Source organism: Parasteatoda tepidariorum, chromosome 1, assembly GCF_982258835.1.
Source record: "Parasteatoda tepidariorum strain Cologne lab strain chromosome 1, Ptep-v5.0, whole genome shotgun sequence".
In the NCBI taxonomy this organism is placed as follows: Eukaryota; Metazoa; Arthropoda; class Arachnida; order Araneae; family Theridiidae; genus Parasteatoda; species Parasteatoda tepidariorum.
In genome coordinates, this window is record NC_141755.1 from 43,683,095 (window position 1) to 43,702,314 (window position 19,220).

Sequence of the window (19,220 nt, forward strand, 5' to 3'; positions counted from 1 at the left end):
TATTGATACAAAATTCAAGTTTTTTCAGAACAATATTATCAGAAGAAAATGTGTCTCTGATGTTCGAATTTGTTATTTTGCGAGTAAAAAAATAAACCGCTGTAAAGAAACTATGTATAACTGTAAAAGAAATCAGATATTTTTATTAATAAAGTGATAAAATTATTTCGGGTACAAGAAAATAAAAGTGTTAACTATTTTAGAATAATAAGAGTCTCAACTTCCTTATGAAGTAAAATATGAAAATTTTGACTTTCAATCAAAACATAAAATGTCCAAAAAAAGAATGTAAATCAAAAGTACTACACATTATAAAATATATGATTCACGCATTTATTTATTTTTTTTAAATGTCCTTTTAGTTTTTAAGATTTTTTTTCTATTGCTAAACTAATGTGGATAAAAGGAATAATTGAAAATAATGTCAATTTTGAATTCTTTATATAAAATTAAGAGTTTTTAAAACTTACAAAATTATTTTTTAAGCTAATTCACAGACTCTTCAATTAACTGACTCTTAAGCCCATTACTAAATCAATCATCAATTGAATCATCACCAAATTATTAATCAAAAGTTAGACTGGGAAGTATTTTTTTAATGTAATTTGATTCTAAATACATAAGAAATTGATATTTTATAAAAGTTTAAAATTTGATACAATTGTTTTTATTTTTCCCGCTTTTAATATAATTTACTAAAAATCCAATTTTCATTAAAAGACTACAGCCTTTACGAGGTTTTAAAAGGATAATATAACCCACGACTTCAAATCTTAGTTCAAAATCAAATTTGCTATTTTTGAAACATGGGCGTTTTTAGAGTTTTATTTTTAGATATCGTAGGATTCATTGAATTACATTGTGCGCATTTAATTCAGTTGGTATTCAGAAACTAATTCCAGAAAATTTCTGATGTTTAAATAGAAGAGGGAAATTAAGGTAGGTAAGTTTATCTGCATCAGAAATTTGCAAGTAGCTGATAGGAGTGTAAGTGACAAAGGTTTTATTAGAAAGAAATTCAAGATAAGACTCAGTATTTTTCTCTTATGTTGAAGCTCTTAACTATTAAAAAATAAGTACCTTTTGATGGAGTGATGGCTTCCAGAGGGTGTTTTACATTTTTTGTGTTATTTGTTTATGATAGAGGTAAAGTTGAATATAGAAGCTAGTTTTTCTATGTGGACCAACAATAGTATTGGATATAATCTTACTATTGATTGCTTTCATTTCTTGATTCTTATGCTTTATATCATTCTCAAGATACTGAAGTTACCAAATGAGTTAAAAAGTTTTTTTTGTGTCATTTAAAAATACTGCTTGCTGATTACCATGCCTGAAAGATGCTAGAAATGCAATTCTCTTTTGTTGAAACTCTTAACTATTAAAAAATAAGTACATTTTGATAGAGTTATGGCCTTCAGGTGGTGCTTTACTTTTTTTGTGTTATTTGTATGATAGAGGTAAAATTGAATATAGAAGCTAGTTTATCAATATGGTCCTAACAATATTGAAAAACTAGTGATATTTTTGAACGAAAATCATCTCATTTGATTTATTAATTTTACAGATAGCTTGTATTAGACGCTACTCTGACGTATGCCATACTAAGGAAATCATAATCAAAAATCACAGTAGATAAATGTCCGTAATTATGATCGGGAAGTGATTGTGCATCATAGACGATTACAGTTACAACAACTTGTGGGTAATTTTAACCGAATTTTAAGTCGTGTTTTTTCTGCAAGTCATTTCTGGAACAGAACATAATACCGAAGAGAATATTTTTGAATAAAATTTTAAGATATCTATTCAGCAGAACACATGCAGCTTTTCTTTGCCTGCTTATTCATCTGGTTTGTTATATATTGAAAATATGTAGAATTTCTCGGTTCGGGGATACAATCAATATGGAATGCTTTTCCTCAGACATATATTCCAAATCTGGTTGACAGCGTGTCACGTCGCATAGCAGTACCTATTACAGAGTGCGGCAGGTATGTCATAAGCTAATTTCGGAATCTTAAAATTTATATGCTCTTATTGACAACTTATTTATTTCTTAAAAATAAATTTATACCAATATGAGTCGTTTGTAGCGCATTAAGTTTGATTTTAATATGTTAATTTCTTCATGTATTCAAATTTTTACGAACACTAGTTACCAATAAAACACTAGCGATGAAAGCATTTAATTAATCATTTAAAATAATATAAATAATTTTTTTTGTTTCTTGGAAAATAAAGAAGAAAATGAGAGAAAAAAGAAATTAAAGAAACACAATAGGTTTTGTTTCAAAGTCTGCTTTACAATGCACGTTTTGTACCCATAAAAATGAAAATAAATAATCCTTTTCAAATATGATATGTTATAAAATTTTTAATTTAAGTAGTGTGAGTGTATATATTAAATTCGTGAACATTAAAGATGTTATTTTTTTAAACAGAGTTGCGATAAAACAAATTAAGAAACTTTGTACGTCAAATACCTAATTATAATATTTCAGATTCTGCAAAAGGGATTTTCTTTTAAGGATTATAAGCTTTAATCATGTTCTCAACCATTTACCTGATAACGTTGAAAGGGATTCAAGGATTAAACAGGGACGCATTAGTTGACTTCAGGGAAAAAAAACACCTTTTTTGTGTTCTCTGAAAGCTGTACTTTATGATCTTAATGCAATGGTAGGATTTACTGCTTAAGATTGGACTCTCTAGAGTATGTTACCAAATGAAGCGGTGAATTCCTTTTATTTATAAAAGGATCTATGCAAAACTATTCTTTTGATTGGATTTATGAGACAGAGGAGGGCAAGAGACGAGTGATTGTATCAGTTTCACATGTTTCAATGAACGCTTTGTGTCTGCAATTGTTCCGAAAGAAACATGAAAATATCTTTTGATAAGAAGAACAATAAATATAATCTTATTTCAAACTAATTAGATTCAGAAACATGTAGCAAGTTATTTTGTCTTGGAAATACAAGATTTGAGTCACAATGTCTGAAGCAAGATAAAATGGGATGTTTAATGAATAATTTTACGCAGTAATATGATAAAGTATATACATATTCAATCAACAGTTCAATTATTATTTTTTGATTAGATTATTTGTATGGATGTTACGCAGTAATATGATAAAGTATATACATATTCAATCAACAGTTCAATTATTATTTTTTGATTAGATTATTTGTATGGATGTTACCGTTTTTGTTATTCCAAATACTGCTTAATTCGATGAAATCAACAGACTAAATTTTAACAAGATATGAATCATAATGTAACAGGTTGCATAGCCATTTTTTCAATCAAAAAATAAGCACCTTTTAAGCACTTTTCAAGCACTCAAAAAAAAAATTTTAATCACCTTCCAAAAAAAAACCCTAATTAGAATCTGTGCAGTAATGAGAAGGATTTTTACTATCATTTTAAGTACTTAATTTATAAGCATAAAATCAATAAAACTCAATTACATTTTCAAAAACTTGACATAATCATGTTGATGTAACTAGTTTCTGATAAATATTGCAGAGAAAATTATGAAAATGATGCATTTTTTGTAATTTTGAACAACAATCAATACGACAAAAAAAAATCTCTTCTCAAAAGATAGAAAATTAAGCTTTTTTTTACAAACACCGAATAAAAAAAGCACCTTTAAGGGTTTTTAAAAAAAGTAAATCAAAAATAAGCACCTGTAAGTACTTTTTAAAAACGCTACGCACCCTGTGTAATTTATAAAAATACGTGAAGTATATGTAACATGAACCTATTTACCTTGTGAAAGTCTATATTTTCCAGATTTTGCTCTTCTTCGGTTATTGGTTCACACCATAAGAGTCGCGATGGCTCAGTGGTTTAGGCACTGAACTGTCACAGCAAAGGTCTGAAGTTTCATTCTCAGTGGTAGCTTGAAGCCCACTCAGCTTCAGATGGATAGGTACAAGTTTGTCTGAGAAGTAAAGGCTCCCTGTGCACATTACTGGCCACTTTGACATTATTATGACGTAGATCATGAAAGTGTGCAGTTTTAAACTTTATGACCTTCTTAACCCAAGACGGTCTGGTGCGGAAATGCTATATTCATATCCTAATTGTATGATCTATGGTATGCAAAGATCAAAATAGTTAATTAATTTTCTCACAAAAGGAGAAGAAAAAGTAACGTTCGCAAGAATCATGCTTATACTGCCTGACGATTTACATACACATTTTTTTCCTTGCTGTTTTGAAAAGACGTAGTGTCCTGGTCAGGTACCAATCGATGAGATATCCTGTAGAGGGGATCAATAAAATGATTTTTTAATTTTGTAATGGCTAAAAGTTACCTATATTATTAAGAAAAAAAGCGGCTTAAAAATTTTTAAAATCGGGTGATATTTTCCATTTGCGCAGAGAGACAACCTTTTTAAGTATTTTTTAAGTTGGCTAAGACTTTTGAAACAAACACGCTTTAGTTTTATGTGCTTGTTTGGTATTTAATATAACCTAAATAAATAATATTCACAATCACTTATTTTTTTCGCCCGCTCGACGTTTAAAAAAAAAACTTGAGTTAACCAGATTTTCGATAATTTTCACAGTGTGTTTCATCGCTCACCGCTCTAGATTAAACAATCCTAATCCCACCATACGTGAAGATGGTTGAACATCTAGTCTGACCAACACTCTATAAAACCAACCATTATATTTTTTGGAGGGGTATTTACATTATATTTACAGCTTTGATACAAAGATTTTCAATGGCGTAGGATTCCTTTTTTTACTGTATTGTTAAGATTCCTTTTTTATCTACTACACATCCTAAGTCTGATTTTTTTTTTTTTTTTTGAAAAATGAGGTATTACCTCTCTAGCTTCATGTTCGCATATTTTATCTTCAACTAAATTGTGTAGCATTGGGAAACGATACATCACTCAAAAATACAGCACCGATTATGGATTTCAAAGTAATTCGGTGGAACGAAGAAAAAAATTAACAATCTTTTTATTCAGAACAGTTTGTGTTGCGTTTCAGATCTTCCTTATATACAACGTAAGGACAGGCTTTCAGAAATAAAACTCTCACTTTTGACGATTCAGCAATCTTTGAGCTATATTTTGTTAATTATGAGAAATCACGTGGTATGTTACAAAACGGGAACTCGCAAATATGTGACGAAAATGTATCCGCAACTCAAAAACCTCATCGTAGTGCAATGTGGGAGATGGTTTACTAAAATAATGCTAGGATAAGACTAGACGACAGAAAAATAAGAAATAAAAAATAATCTGACTGGTTTGTATACTAACCAAGTAGTTTGCCTCGTACCAGAAAGAACCCGGGTTCAAATCTCGCTTCGGGCATGAAGTAAAATTATCTCACTGTTCTATTTAGCTTTCTTGTGTTATCCCTGAAGAAGGTACGATAGTTATTTCATAACTTTGATGAATTATTCTCTCGGAGAATATATCGGGAAACGGTTTCATCACAGGTTTTGTGAATTTTGAGAAGAGATTTTTGTGAAATTTGATTATCCATTTTTTACAGTGCACGATTGACAAAAATCTATAACTGGGCAGAAGAACAGGATCGTTATTTTCCAATTCTTCAGAACTATTCCCCAAAGTGATTGAGTTCATAATGTACAGTGGATATATAGTTTGTCGATGTATAGCTAGGAAGAATTTCTCTAGCCATGAAGTCTAAAGCCGCCTGCTGTTATGGAAGCAAGAAATAGTACATTTCAAAGAGAGGGGCTTCTTACTTTCTTGATTCCCTTCCTCTCAATAACACAAGTAAATACTTGTCTCAAATAATTGACCATTCGAAATAGTTAAACCTAGTAACCAAAGTCACCGCCATTACTCCAGTCGAATGGCTATCAAAGCTCTTTACAAAGATCAACAACAGTTGGCAGACAGGAATTTACTGAGCAAATACCAAATTTCGTAATAACGTAGACAAACTTTAAATCTTCGGATTACATTAAAATCATTAATTGGAATTCCTGTGCCGTATATCCTTCTCCAATGCTCTGAGATTTAATTGAAAATAAGTTTGAAATCCGTTATTAATTCTTGAACCATGCGCATCATAAAAATGTTCCTAAAAAATGTCCATAAAAAATTCCCTATTTCTCTCAGGCAATAAAAAGGTGTGTCAAACTTGTTACTGATGCTCGAATAAAACAAGTGAACGTGAAGCCAGATATATAGATAGGTCCTTGAAACACTGATATCTAGTCAGTTCAAATGTTTTTCTCAAAAAAATTCAGATTTTAAATACTTATTAAGGATGGGAAAATTATTTATTCTGTAAGCACAAGAATCATAGTCCATTGAAAATCTTTCTAAGAAGTAATAAAACCATCAAACAAGCTTAAAGTACTAAAACGTGTTTATTTCAAAAATCTTAGTCAATTAGATGGTACTTACTAATAAGAGTTTCATATGTCGTTATTGTCATCATGTTGTTCTGGTACAATTTGCGGTGAAGTCGGTAAAGCAAGAATTACTCCAGTAATTCCCTCTATTGTTCAAACTGTTATATGCATAACATCGATAAGTTTTACTTGTCACGGTAAAATACGCGAAACAGGAAATTAACAATTAAGAGTTCAAGTTTTCGACGGCTCCTTTGCAGAAAATATTGATACCCTATTTTTCAGATTGCTGCTACCTCAAACATTTTGGCGGCTAAAAACTTAAATCTGATAAAAAAAATATGGTTATATATATATTGCAAAAACGCACTTTTTGTGTTGGATTTCGAAACTTAAAATACCGTATGCAAAAGAAAAAAACATAAAAGGTTAGACCCTAATCTTGTAAAAATTATTCCTTCTTACCTGACAATCCGATCAAGAAATCAAAAGTTATAAAAGTATTTTAATTTCTTTTTTGCACTCCGTGCATCTGATATTAAAAAAAATGGATTTTTAGTAAAAAAACAGTTTAGTCCTATAGTAAAAGAATCATAACAAAATAGTAATGAAAATTAAATATAATAAACACAATAAAAAATAATCAAGAACGCAATATATTTTAAGCGTCAGCAATTTTCCTTTTTAATTCTTAATAAATATTTTTTTTAAAAAGCTTAAATACAATTTTGTTTATTACTTTTTTAAGGTTTTCCAACAAAGAATATAAGTTTGAATAAAAAACAAAAACAAAAAAAAATGGAGGACCTTTATTTTAAATAATAAACTACATTTAAGTGTAGATTGAAATCTAGGCTCGAACAGTTAATTTAATTTAAAATCTAGTTATGATGTTTTGTTATAAAATAAATATAGTTTTTAAAGACTGAAATGCGACAAGCGTGAAATTAAAACTATTGTCTAAGGTGAAATTGAATGCTATTTTTCATCACAAAAAGTCCTTAATTTAAAACGCCGCATAAGAATCGATTTACTTTTTAATTTGAATTTTAATAAAACTTTTATTTGCTATGAAGTAAAAAAAAGGAAATATTGATCTTTAACAAAATTTCAATTTAAGTCTCCTTCGTGTACGGAAATGATTTAGTTTAAAATACAAAAGAAAAAACTTTCGAAATATTTGTGAGGCATTGTGTTTTTAATTAGATTTTGATAACTATTTCAAAATCCATTTGTAGTTTTTGTTTCGCTTTTATCCATTTTCTGGCGTAAAATTCACTATGCTTATCTAATGGACTCGAAAGTACTAAACTCAAAAGTACGCTTTTGTGTTTGATTTCGTGGCTTAAAAAAATAGACTGCACTAATTAATCAGCATATTTGTGGTTAACATTTTAAACCGTTTAATTAAATCCCTGTACGGGAGAATCCGATCACTAGATAAAAAGTTATTTAGGGTGTTAACTTTTTTTTGTGTATTGAACTTGCCAGATTTAATTTTTACATAACATGGTCATATAGGTAGTATTTTATCGCATTCTCGTCATTAATTAATTAATTTTCACATGGAGAAAAAATTTGCTGTGAAATTACTGTATTATGGGATAATGACATTTCTGATAATAAGAAAAAACTATAATTCTGTTTAATAAAACCAAATTATATTGTAATTAAACTATTTCTTTGGTAATTTTGCTGTTCATATGGCAATGGTTAAGCAAAAAATTCTCGTTTTCAAAATGGTTTTTATTACCATATACTTAATAAAATTAGATAATTTTAGCAAATTAGCCAATATTTAACAAATTTCACCGAATAAGCGGCTTTTATGTCATGCTCTAAGGTATCATGATAAAATTACCGAATTTTACCAAATACTATCACGCATTATAAAACCTTTTATTATTAATAAATTTTTTCAAAATCAATACCAAAGCTCTTCAGGGAAAATTACCGAGCTGTTTAGTGTTTTCATAGAGCTAGAAACATAGTAAATTTTATCATATCCTGGAAGTTTTGAGTATTCATTTTTTCTCAGTGTAGATCATTCAATTAAATTGTGACACTAACACAAATAGTATTGTTTTGAAATTGATAACAAATAATTTTAATGTATTGAATGGCATTATTTAAAAATATTTAAGATTCATCGTGAAAAAAAAATTTCTGCATATTTATGCTAAAAATGATGGCAGCTACTTCCACTAGCCAAGTGTTCTAGTACATAAACAAATGCTCAATTGCACTACTAACTAGTATTAAGTATAAAGTAGCCTCAGCAATTTTTATTGCATTCAGAAGTATTATAGTTTATAATTATAGTAAAATAAGATTCACATATTAGTGGGCAAATGTACAGGGGGATTTATACAGAAGTATACAGTTTAAACCACTGTAATTCAAGAACAATGCAAGATATTGTATATTACTAGCAATAAAGTTGTATGGGATCACTTTAAGTTTCGTTTGAAATAATCCTTTGTTATATGACGCATATCAGAGCAGTAATACATTTCCTCCCAAATATGGTTGAAAATGATGATTTTGGCAATCGCTTCGTTTTCACCGATGCATTTTTTAGGCATATTGAATCTATTCCATAGTATTTATTTGCAGCTTTCAATAAAGCACTTTTATGCGAGTATCTATAATTAGAAATATTTGCACAAGCAACTTTTCTTTATGAAATGTGTTTTAAGTACATGTAAAAGATATCAAAATCAGCATGGAATGCACTCGAAGTATGTTTAGATGTTGGTAAGTAAAATGAGAGTAAAATTGTGTTAAATATTTTATCTTCTATTTCCCTTGTTTTTAAAAGCAAAATATTACAAAGTGCTACATATTTGCACAGTATCTGAGATTTTATAATTTATCACATGGAATAGAAAAATATTTTTGAACAAATAGTGTGAAAAATATCTGTATTTGTCATATACAATTTTCCCGTCAACAATGTCCAAGAAAAATCACCGAAGACTATCTATTTGATGTACGATTCTTGAATTCAGATTTGATTTATTGCTAACTTATGACCTATTTTCTTCCAAATGTACATCTTTCATAGAATGTGTTTTCAAACAGCATATATATATTGTTTGGGAACTTTTTTTGTGGATTTGGATTTCAAAGAGATTTCTTCATCACAATAATTTGAGAATATTCTGCTGAATTTTGGATCTAACAATGAAAATAATTTAAGCAATTTTCAGAATAATCAAAGTATTTAAAGAAGTCATTATTCATTTTCATGACATTTTTTATGAATAAAAATATATACGTGGTTTTAAAAGTAATAGTTATGCTTTTATTTATTCTTTCTATTATAAAATATCTCTTCATAATATTCTTACCTTTCATATTATAAAAATATTCCAAAATTACTAAAATTATGATAATAAACTTTTTTTTTGCTTAGTTAAAGGAGTTAAAAAATATAGTGTGGTGTTATTAATTCTAGAATATCAATTTCTTTACTGGAAATTTACTTCTTTTTTCAAAAAAGAGAGTATAATAATACAAAAAACAAAGAGTGTTATCTAAACTATTTTCTGCTCAAAATAAATTAATTTACAAAAAAGAAAATATTACATAATAGACCACACAAAGTTATAAAAAAAATTAATTACAGTTCCAACCATGAAAAAAATCTTATTTTTTTGCGAAATTTCGAGTATTTAATTATTAATGTCTGTCTAAGTTAAATTTTGGTCGTAAAGAGTTGATAGAACCGTAAATGATTATTTTTCTGAACTAATTTATTTTACGTTTGAAAATTTCAATTAACGTTCATATTTTTCATACTTCAGTAATAACTTTATAAAGATAGTTTGAATTAAAATAAGTGTGTTGATGTCCTCTTAAATAAGAAAAACGAATTTTTACAATTAAGTTCTAACTTTGTTAGACCTTTAGATAAAAACAGTTTATATTTGCCTATTAGTTTGTTTATGCTTAAAATATTTCGTGCATGTTAAAGAATAATCAAACTGTTTCCTTCCACGTTAAATTAATGGTATACGAAAAAAAGTGTTCATGAAACCCTATTTTTAATTTTTAACAATCTATATAATAGCTTTATTAAATTTAACTATTTTTGTAAACTGTAGGTATAAATTGAAATATTTTTAATTGTTTTAATCATGTTTATTAATCATCATATCAGCTTAAAATTCTTTTTTTTTAAATAATTCTGACACTTTCAGCGTATTTAAGATACACTAGTAATAATTGATTTTAATTTATGTGTAACAATTCTGGACATTATTAATTATTAATTGATTGAATTATTAATTCTTCGAAGAAAGAAAGTGTGATCAAAACTACTAAAATATAGTACACTGTACCATGGCTCTGGCTTTATGGGACCACCAAAAAACTCGGTAATTTCTTTCGATGGTGAAGAATTTGGTAAAATTGTCAACTAAATATTATATTATAATCTGTGATAAAATTTTGTAAGTATGTTAAAATTGTGTAATAAATACCGTATATTTTGGTGTTTAATATCATAATTATAATTCCCCTAGAAGTTTGTCATTTTGCATTTATGCGTCCCACTGTTATATATAACGTTTTTGAAGTTGCACTAAAAATGTCGCTTTAAAAATAATGGTAGTTAAGAGGGTGAAATCTATTTCAGATTTGAAATCAGTGACGCGAAAATATGTAAGATTCATTAAAAAATGTCATGCAACTGAAAAAATTGTTCCCACGTGCTATGCATTAGAAAATTAATTTCTTAATAAAATTTAAAACTTTTTAATTATTTGAATATTGTTTCAAATTTATTATTATTATGAACATTAATTTCATTGAACGTGCATTAGAAAGTAATTTCAAAGTCACAGCATTTTTCCAATTAAAATGTTTAATGTTACTTTTTTAAATTTTCTTTCATTATTTAGTTGTTTTTTGTTACTATTTCAGCATAAGAATAATTAAAGGTTAAAAGACTTATTCTTATCTAATCATTCTCTAACTATTCCTAGCTAAAATTAGCATTACAAATGAAACAAAAAGTAAACCCATGTAAATCCTACATTTAATTTAAAATGCTTTAAAGCGACTGTTTTTTAAGTTTTTGATGCGATTAATTCTTTGTTAATTAAGTGTAGGGAGTTTCTTCTTTTTACAATTTATACTTAAATGTTCGGAAAATGAGGGAGCTGATAAGCACCTTTTGCAAAAACCAGCTTAACTCCCGAGTATTCGAAATTGTAAAACCCCCATTAAATAGTGAACGGAATCTGTTATTCGATGGTTAGAGTTTCTAACAGTCGAAGTAATTGTACTAAAACTTAGTCTTTTCTGTACGCAAAAATTAGCTTTAGACACTTTATTTAGCTAATTATATCTAAACTAGAAAAGTTTTACCTAAGAAAGCACTTTTGCATCCCCAAAATTATTGAAATTTTGCTTTTATATGAACAAAAATAGAAATTATGATAATTAATATAAAAAAAAACTATATTTATGTTGCCCTTTCTGCCTGTCTAGATTTATATTTCAAAGCGTGACTTCTCATTATCTTCCCGATATTTAAATGTAATATTTTAAAACCTAATTGTTTTATTTGTTTGAAACTTAAGAGAAAAGTTATTGATTTTTTTTTCTACGAAATGCAAAAGGAGCGTAAAATATCATATAGATTTTTATATTGAACAGCCTACTTCAAAAGTAAAAAAAAAAAAAATACTTTAATCAGTTTTGGCCAAAGGGGTTGCAGTAACATTTAGACGAGTGAGATAATAAGTGTTTTGTAAATCTTCATGCTTAGCTTACTGAAATCATAATTAAGTCGTTAGAACTAAGAGTTTAAAATTAATACAGGTATTCCATTCATAAAAATTATAGTCTTTGATCTATATCCTCCTAAATATTGAACCTACTTAACATCGGAACTATAGTGCATTCGTCTGTAAGTGTGCAAGTGTATATACTGAATAAGGCCACCTCGAATTTTAGCCATAACTGGACGCAAAAAAAAACTCAATGCGAAATAAGAATATATAAACAAAGTCTATATCTAAACAGTTATGAACAATGAGTAACTTCCTGTTTTCCCTGGGCAGGAATAAAAAAACATGTAATAAGAAAAAAAGAGGGAAAAAAGTGTCCCATCGAAATAAAGCCACTTCTTATCATAGCTAATATATCTGTCATGTTTAGATATGACTTGAAATATATGTGTACCATTTATTATATTCTGTAGGACAATTGTACCACTCATTATATTCTGGAGGACATCAGCATCAATATTATCCCAAGTTTCGAGAATGGCATCCTTTAATTCTTCTACAGACTGAAACTGCTATTTTTTGGTATATACAGTCCTACCAGGGATACTCTTCATGTTTTCTTGAGGTTATAGGTAAAATGTCAGGTATTTCATGGCATGCATCTTATTATTTAAAAACCAGCACAGGGGAAATTTTGCAATGTAAATGCAGCTACAGTCCTGTTAGAAACTTGAAGCCACAAATTTCTCTGCGGAGGATGCTTCAAGAATTTATTTTGACTATCGTCAGCCTCAATAAAACCTAAAAGAGAGGCTAGGCAATATTTACTACCATATCTAAAGCTTTCCCACCAAATTACTAAGTCTCCACCTTTGGGTATAATAGAGACAAAAATCTCTTATTTTCTCATGCTATTGTAATAGCACACAAAGTTGTTTGAGTTATCTTAATTCTTCATTATTCTACATTCCCATGTTTTCGAATAGCTTTAAACAATTTCTACTCCCAATTTGAAACTTTATATCACACATTTTTGGTAAGAAATATAAAACAAAACAGTGTATGAAAAAAAGGAAACAAATCTTCTCCAAATGGACAGCAATGTGAAGACTTATAAAAGCTATGGGAAGGCTTCAACTATGGGGGCTAACTTAATGTGGTCTTTCTCTCAGACCGCATTTGAAACCTACTGATTACCAAAGAATGATGGAAGCTAATTTGCTCTCATTTCAAGAGATAATTATTGACCCAAGTCAGATTTTAAAACATGATAATGCATTCATTAACGCTTCAGTATCTTCTTCAGAGTGATGGTTTTTAGAGAATTGGGGACATATTATGAATGATAATCCCTTTCATGACTTCCATTCCCCCAAAAAACTTAAAGGGCAATTCTCAGTATAGATTAAGCAGTTTCAGTTAGTGGCAGAACTAATGACTGCCATTCACTTAAAATTGATATAATATTTATGCTACTGTACTCCTCGAATTGGTAAATGGTATGCAACGTTACATATTTTAATTCAGATAAAAAATATGGTGATGAATATTTCGACTGTATAAACAAAAGTACACTAGGTATCATAAATTGAGGGAAAATTGTGGTAATTCTCCCAAAATTAAGACAATCAAAATGAAATTTGAATGCGTTTTACATAAGAGTCGTTATGTAAAACTGCAATATGAGAATTAGTGGCTTTGCAATGGAATGACGGCATCAGGAAAAAATTCCAAGTTTGAACGTAAGCCTGCGAATCTCGTTGTGTTTTAGAAATTATAAATTTTAGATAGCCAAATTGTAACAATGACCTCCAGGCAACATTCGTCCGAAGAACTGCGACGGAGATCTATAAAAATACTAGATGCAGAACAAATTCGATAGAAGAGGCCAGATAGCTAAACTTAAGTCCTTTTGCTGTCCATATACTTCGGCAACAATTTCTAAACTTAGGTTAAGCATCCCGTAATTAAAGCCAAGGACTGCCAAATGCTACAGCGAGCGCCGATAACCGTTATTTACAGCTATGTTTACGAATGAATAGAACCGCAACTCCGAGTCAGCCCAACTCCAGTCTTCTCAGATTTCTGTTCTGAAAAAAATTATAATAAGATTTTTTTTAATGCTCCTCACACTATTGTATTGATATATTTTACTTTGGCTATATTTACACAATATTAGAAAGCACTTTATTTTGCCTATATAATCACGTAAACTGACTACTAGATGATATCTTTTTCTTATTTTGTTTTCCGGCTTATTAGTTTTTCTAAATAATATTAGGTACATTTTATTCATTAATAATTTTTCTTTTCCTCTTTTAATTTATTTGTTTTTTTTTCGTTATATATATATATAATTACAATAATAGAGATTGGAATAATTCCCTTAATTGGTGATTCCTTTCTGTTCCACATAGGGTGATCACTTTTTTACCTACTTACAAGACACAGCTTTCAATTGTCAGCAAATCCACACCATTTTACGGCAATTCTCTCATAGAAAAATGTGTCCAAATATAAAAAATTTGTTTAAACAATACTTTTTATTTGCTAAGGATAAATTCAAAACTATAAAATGCAAACACTAGTTAATATTTAATTTTAAAAAATAGTTTAAGAACAGAGAAATATTGATTTTTCATCTCTCTACAGCAAGAGCAATCAACGTGTCCATGAGCGTAGCTAACGATCACATTTTTAATGACTTTTTTAAGTTTTTGTACTTTATTTTCAATGTCATAGAGAATTTGAAAGTCAAACAACCTCAAGGTAAGCTGAATGGTTAATTCAATTTACTTCAAAATACTTGCCTGCTTTTCAAACTATATTTTTTAACTAGGCGTTAATAGCACCCAAGGGTATGTAAGTCTTTCAGAAAAAGCTTTTTTTTTTTAATTCACAACATCAAATTCTGCCTTTAGCGACACAAATATGATTACAATTATAATTTAGGCAGTTTAATAAAAATAATGGAAACAATTTCTCTTTCATTTGTTTTTTGATAACCTATCGATTTGTAACATGGGAATGGATAAAGTTGACTCAAATTTACTCATTTTCCTAAAAGAAATTTTCTTAAATGAAAAGTGCATATGTTTGTTTTTCAAATAGATTTAATAAAAGGAAAAAGTTTTTATTATTTTAAATAATACTGAAATCTGAGTGATAGATTTTTGTAAAAAGCAAATATTACTTTGTAATTTCTTTTAATGTTGCTCGTTTTTTTTAAATTTTGCTTTTTTAAAATTTATTTGTGATGATTTTTTTAGATCTAATAACAATTGTTATAAACTATTTTACATTATAATCTGTTTCAAGTAATCCCCTAGAGATCTTATGCTGTTAAAGTTAGTTTATTTTATTTTTTTTAAAAAAATATAATCTTTAATTTGATATTGATTTAATTGTATTTCCCGTTGATTATATTTTTGTTGTAGTTCGAAAGTAGTTTCAAAGTTTTCAAAATAAAAAATAATGTAAACTTGGATATCACTTTTTATTTTTAATGAAACAAAATGAGCATGAAGAACAAAATTTCAATGTGCAGACACTTAAGTAATAAAGTTGGAAAAGTATCTAAATTAAATTGTTCGTTTGATTAAAAGAACGATCATTTTGTTCCCAATTGAAAATTGAAGAAGTGAGTCGAAATTAAGTGTATAAATTTTCAAGGTTTTAACTTCATTGCAAAATGAATGTTAATAGCTGTTGTTGCTTCTTTAAAAGACTGATCCGAAAAATGAAAAATGCTTGTATTAATGACCCTTGTGTAATGACCCTACACAGCATGCAAGCTATTCATACAACTATTTCAGCTATACTATACAACTATATTCATTCAACTATACTATACAACTATTAACTTTAACAAAGAAAATTTTGATTTCTTTGCCTCCCCCCCCACAGCAAAATATTTCCATTCCTCCAGCATGTTTTGACCATAGATAGAATTTTGCAATCAGAATTGGATTTGCAATCATAAACCAAATTAATTGCAAATGATGATATGATGGCATGATGTGAAAATCTAGCTGATCCCGATTTTTCTTATTTTAGGAATTTTCCTCATAAACCACATCAACAGGGCAAAAAATCTGTAGTCTAATTAGAAAACCTCTACAAAACTGGAATTTCATTAACTTTTCCAACCTGAAAGAAATTATCGTCAAAACTTCCAGAATATGCTAAAATTTAACATGTTTCTGACTCAACGGGAAAAATAAATAGCTCGGAATTTTTAACCAAAATGCTACGGTAAATATTTTGGAAAATTAATAATTAAATATGGTTTTGTAATATGAGATAAAATTGTTCAATGAAGCAAAAATTTGATAATCTTATCATGGTACCTTGTTACATGCCATAAAAACCATTTATTCAGTTAAACTTACTTTTCAGTTTTGTATTCTTAACTAAATGTGTAATAATAAGAACTATAATTTAGAAAACCAGAATTTCTGATTAGCCGTTGCCATATAAATGATTTAAATACCACATATTTCGGTTTTTATTATTGGAATAAGGCAGGGATAGCCTGGCTAGTAGGGAATTGCGACCATGTCCGCAGGTCGTGAGTCCAATTTCCAGCGACCGAAGACTTCCCGTGTGCAAAATGGTGACTAATGAATGCTAAATCTGTCGTTGACGCAAAGTCCTCAAAGTTTCCATAACAATTTGATACCTCTGGGGGTACTTAGATCGAAGATTTATCGCAATCTGTTTCAGGTCAAAATTACGATCTGCGGATGGATGGATGGTGTGTGAATGTGTCATCCCTGTAAAACGGGAAGTGACGCATGTTCGTTGTCTTCGGATCATACTCAGGGTTCTTTCCAGACCATCACCTGTAGCCCATTGTTCACCTCTTGGGTAACGTAAATGAAAAAAAATTACCAAGTATCAAATATTGGTATCATGTTTCATTTTAGCAGAAAAGCCATTATCATACAGTATGGTAATTTTATCAGAATACTGTATGGGACCGTTGCTGCAGTAAACATAGTATGCTTACTAATTTCAATGCAGTAACGTTACAATAAAATTTTCCGTAATTCCAGCTTCCTAGAGATTTTTCAGTAAGACCCAATTTTTTTTTTCATGTTGTATTAAAAACAAGTTAAAACTTTCAGTAATTGATTATGCAGAAATGTGAATATACTAAAGACTTGAGAGATTCAAAAAGTGAGGGATTGACAGATTTTTTTAAAAATGAATATTATTTTCTACAAATCTACTCAAATTCAGGGAATAACTTTAATAAACCAGCTTGTGCTGGGGTCACTGAACTGGCCTTGCTTCAAAAAGATCCTGGGTTCAAATCAAGGACAAGACGTTGATGTTATTTTATTCTCTGTACTATCTGTCCTTACTGTGGGAGTAACGTTGGTGCCCCAAAAAGAGTGACCAACAAATCTGCCCTTCAGATGCTTGTATCACGAAAGGTCATTCTCCAGATGGACATTGGAAAAAAAAGTTTGCATTATGAAAAGATTGCATCGTCTCGTCATTTTTATATTTAAATAACTGTGGGAAGGTATCTAAAGGACCAAAGTTATTTTTTTAATATTCTCTTAAAACTTTAGAATAAAAAATGCTTTTTTTCTTTAGTGTTTTGATTAATTTAAGAAGAAAAAAAATTTGTGATTTTAACCCTTTCTTATTTATTTAAAAATCATAAAATCTTATTTTTATTTAAAAATGCATAATTTAGATGGAGGCAAAGAAACAGATAGTCATATTGCCCAAAAAGTGAGTATAAAGCTTTGACCAAATACCAAACCTGAGAAAAAGGCAGTTAAGGGTAGAATAAAATTCAATGTTCTATCGTTTGCCTCCATATTTCACTCTCTGCATGCTTTTGGCTTCAGAAGCTTAAAGAAACGGAAATTCCCGGGGACTATTTCTTCATCTTTGATTCATAACACATATTATTTTAGTTTTCTGATGTTGCTTATGGGTATATCTCCCATTTCAGAATATATTTTTGACACGGGGCAATTTTTGACGAAAAAGTCTTACAATCTTAGTTTAAGTGTTTCTCTCTGACTGCTTCCGAAATCGCTACCGCATTTTTGAAATTGTCCTTTTGAATATTGTTTACATTTTGTAAGTAAAGAAAAATAGTGCAATGAAATGTGTAAAAAAAACTGTGCAAGTGTTTGGGGGTTTAGAAGAATTCTGCGGTTTAGAGGAATTCCTTAAAAATTCAATTCTCTGAATATCTTGAAGGATCTGTGTAATGATCTGAAAAAAGTGAAAGAATTTACATAAATGAATAAATTTATATGTATCAAGGAATATATACTGATTTATATGATTAAAAATATGTATATATAATTAAAATCAAGTGCATTGAAATAAATGTTATGTGTATGGAATTTAAAATGTTTAGTTATTAGATATGTTTATCTATTTAAAATATATTTCGTAAGTTGTAAATATTTAAAAAGATACGATTAAGAAAGATACAATATATATTTTCGACGATAAAACCGACGATTATTATATTTTTATCAAGTTTCCAGTTTTCGTTTTACAACTTATTTTTATACTAATTTTTATTTAACAGTTTATTAAGCATTTTTCTTATTAAATACTTCTTTAAAAAAGAGCATGTTGATTCCATGTTAAGCACATTCTTATTTACGAACACATAAACGCTACATTTTGCTTACAAATCTGGATCGAAAAATATGATTCTGAAAAAAAAACACGTTTATAGTTTAAAAATCAAAAGTTTTTATTTATCACAACTTCATTTGATATAAAACTCCTTTAAAATAAAACACTGCAAATTTATTATTATTTAACAAATTAAAAATCTATGTAATAATTTCCATGACAAACTTTCGTTATATAATTCATTTGCTAATATTGCTTTGAATTCTGAGTTAAAGAACTGATTACTGTGAATTTTGTATCGCGTTCCAAGCTCTGCGAAAATTATTATATTTATGTTAAAAATTTCAAATGTTGAATTGTTTTGTGAGCATCATTTATTAACATACATTATTATTTTGATCTTTTTCAACCAAGATATCATCGCTTTAACCACCGAAAAATTTATCTTACAGCTGCGTTTAAAGATGGATGAATGGATTTTGTGAAACATAAGT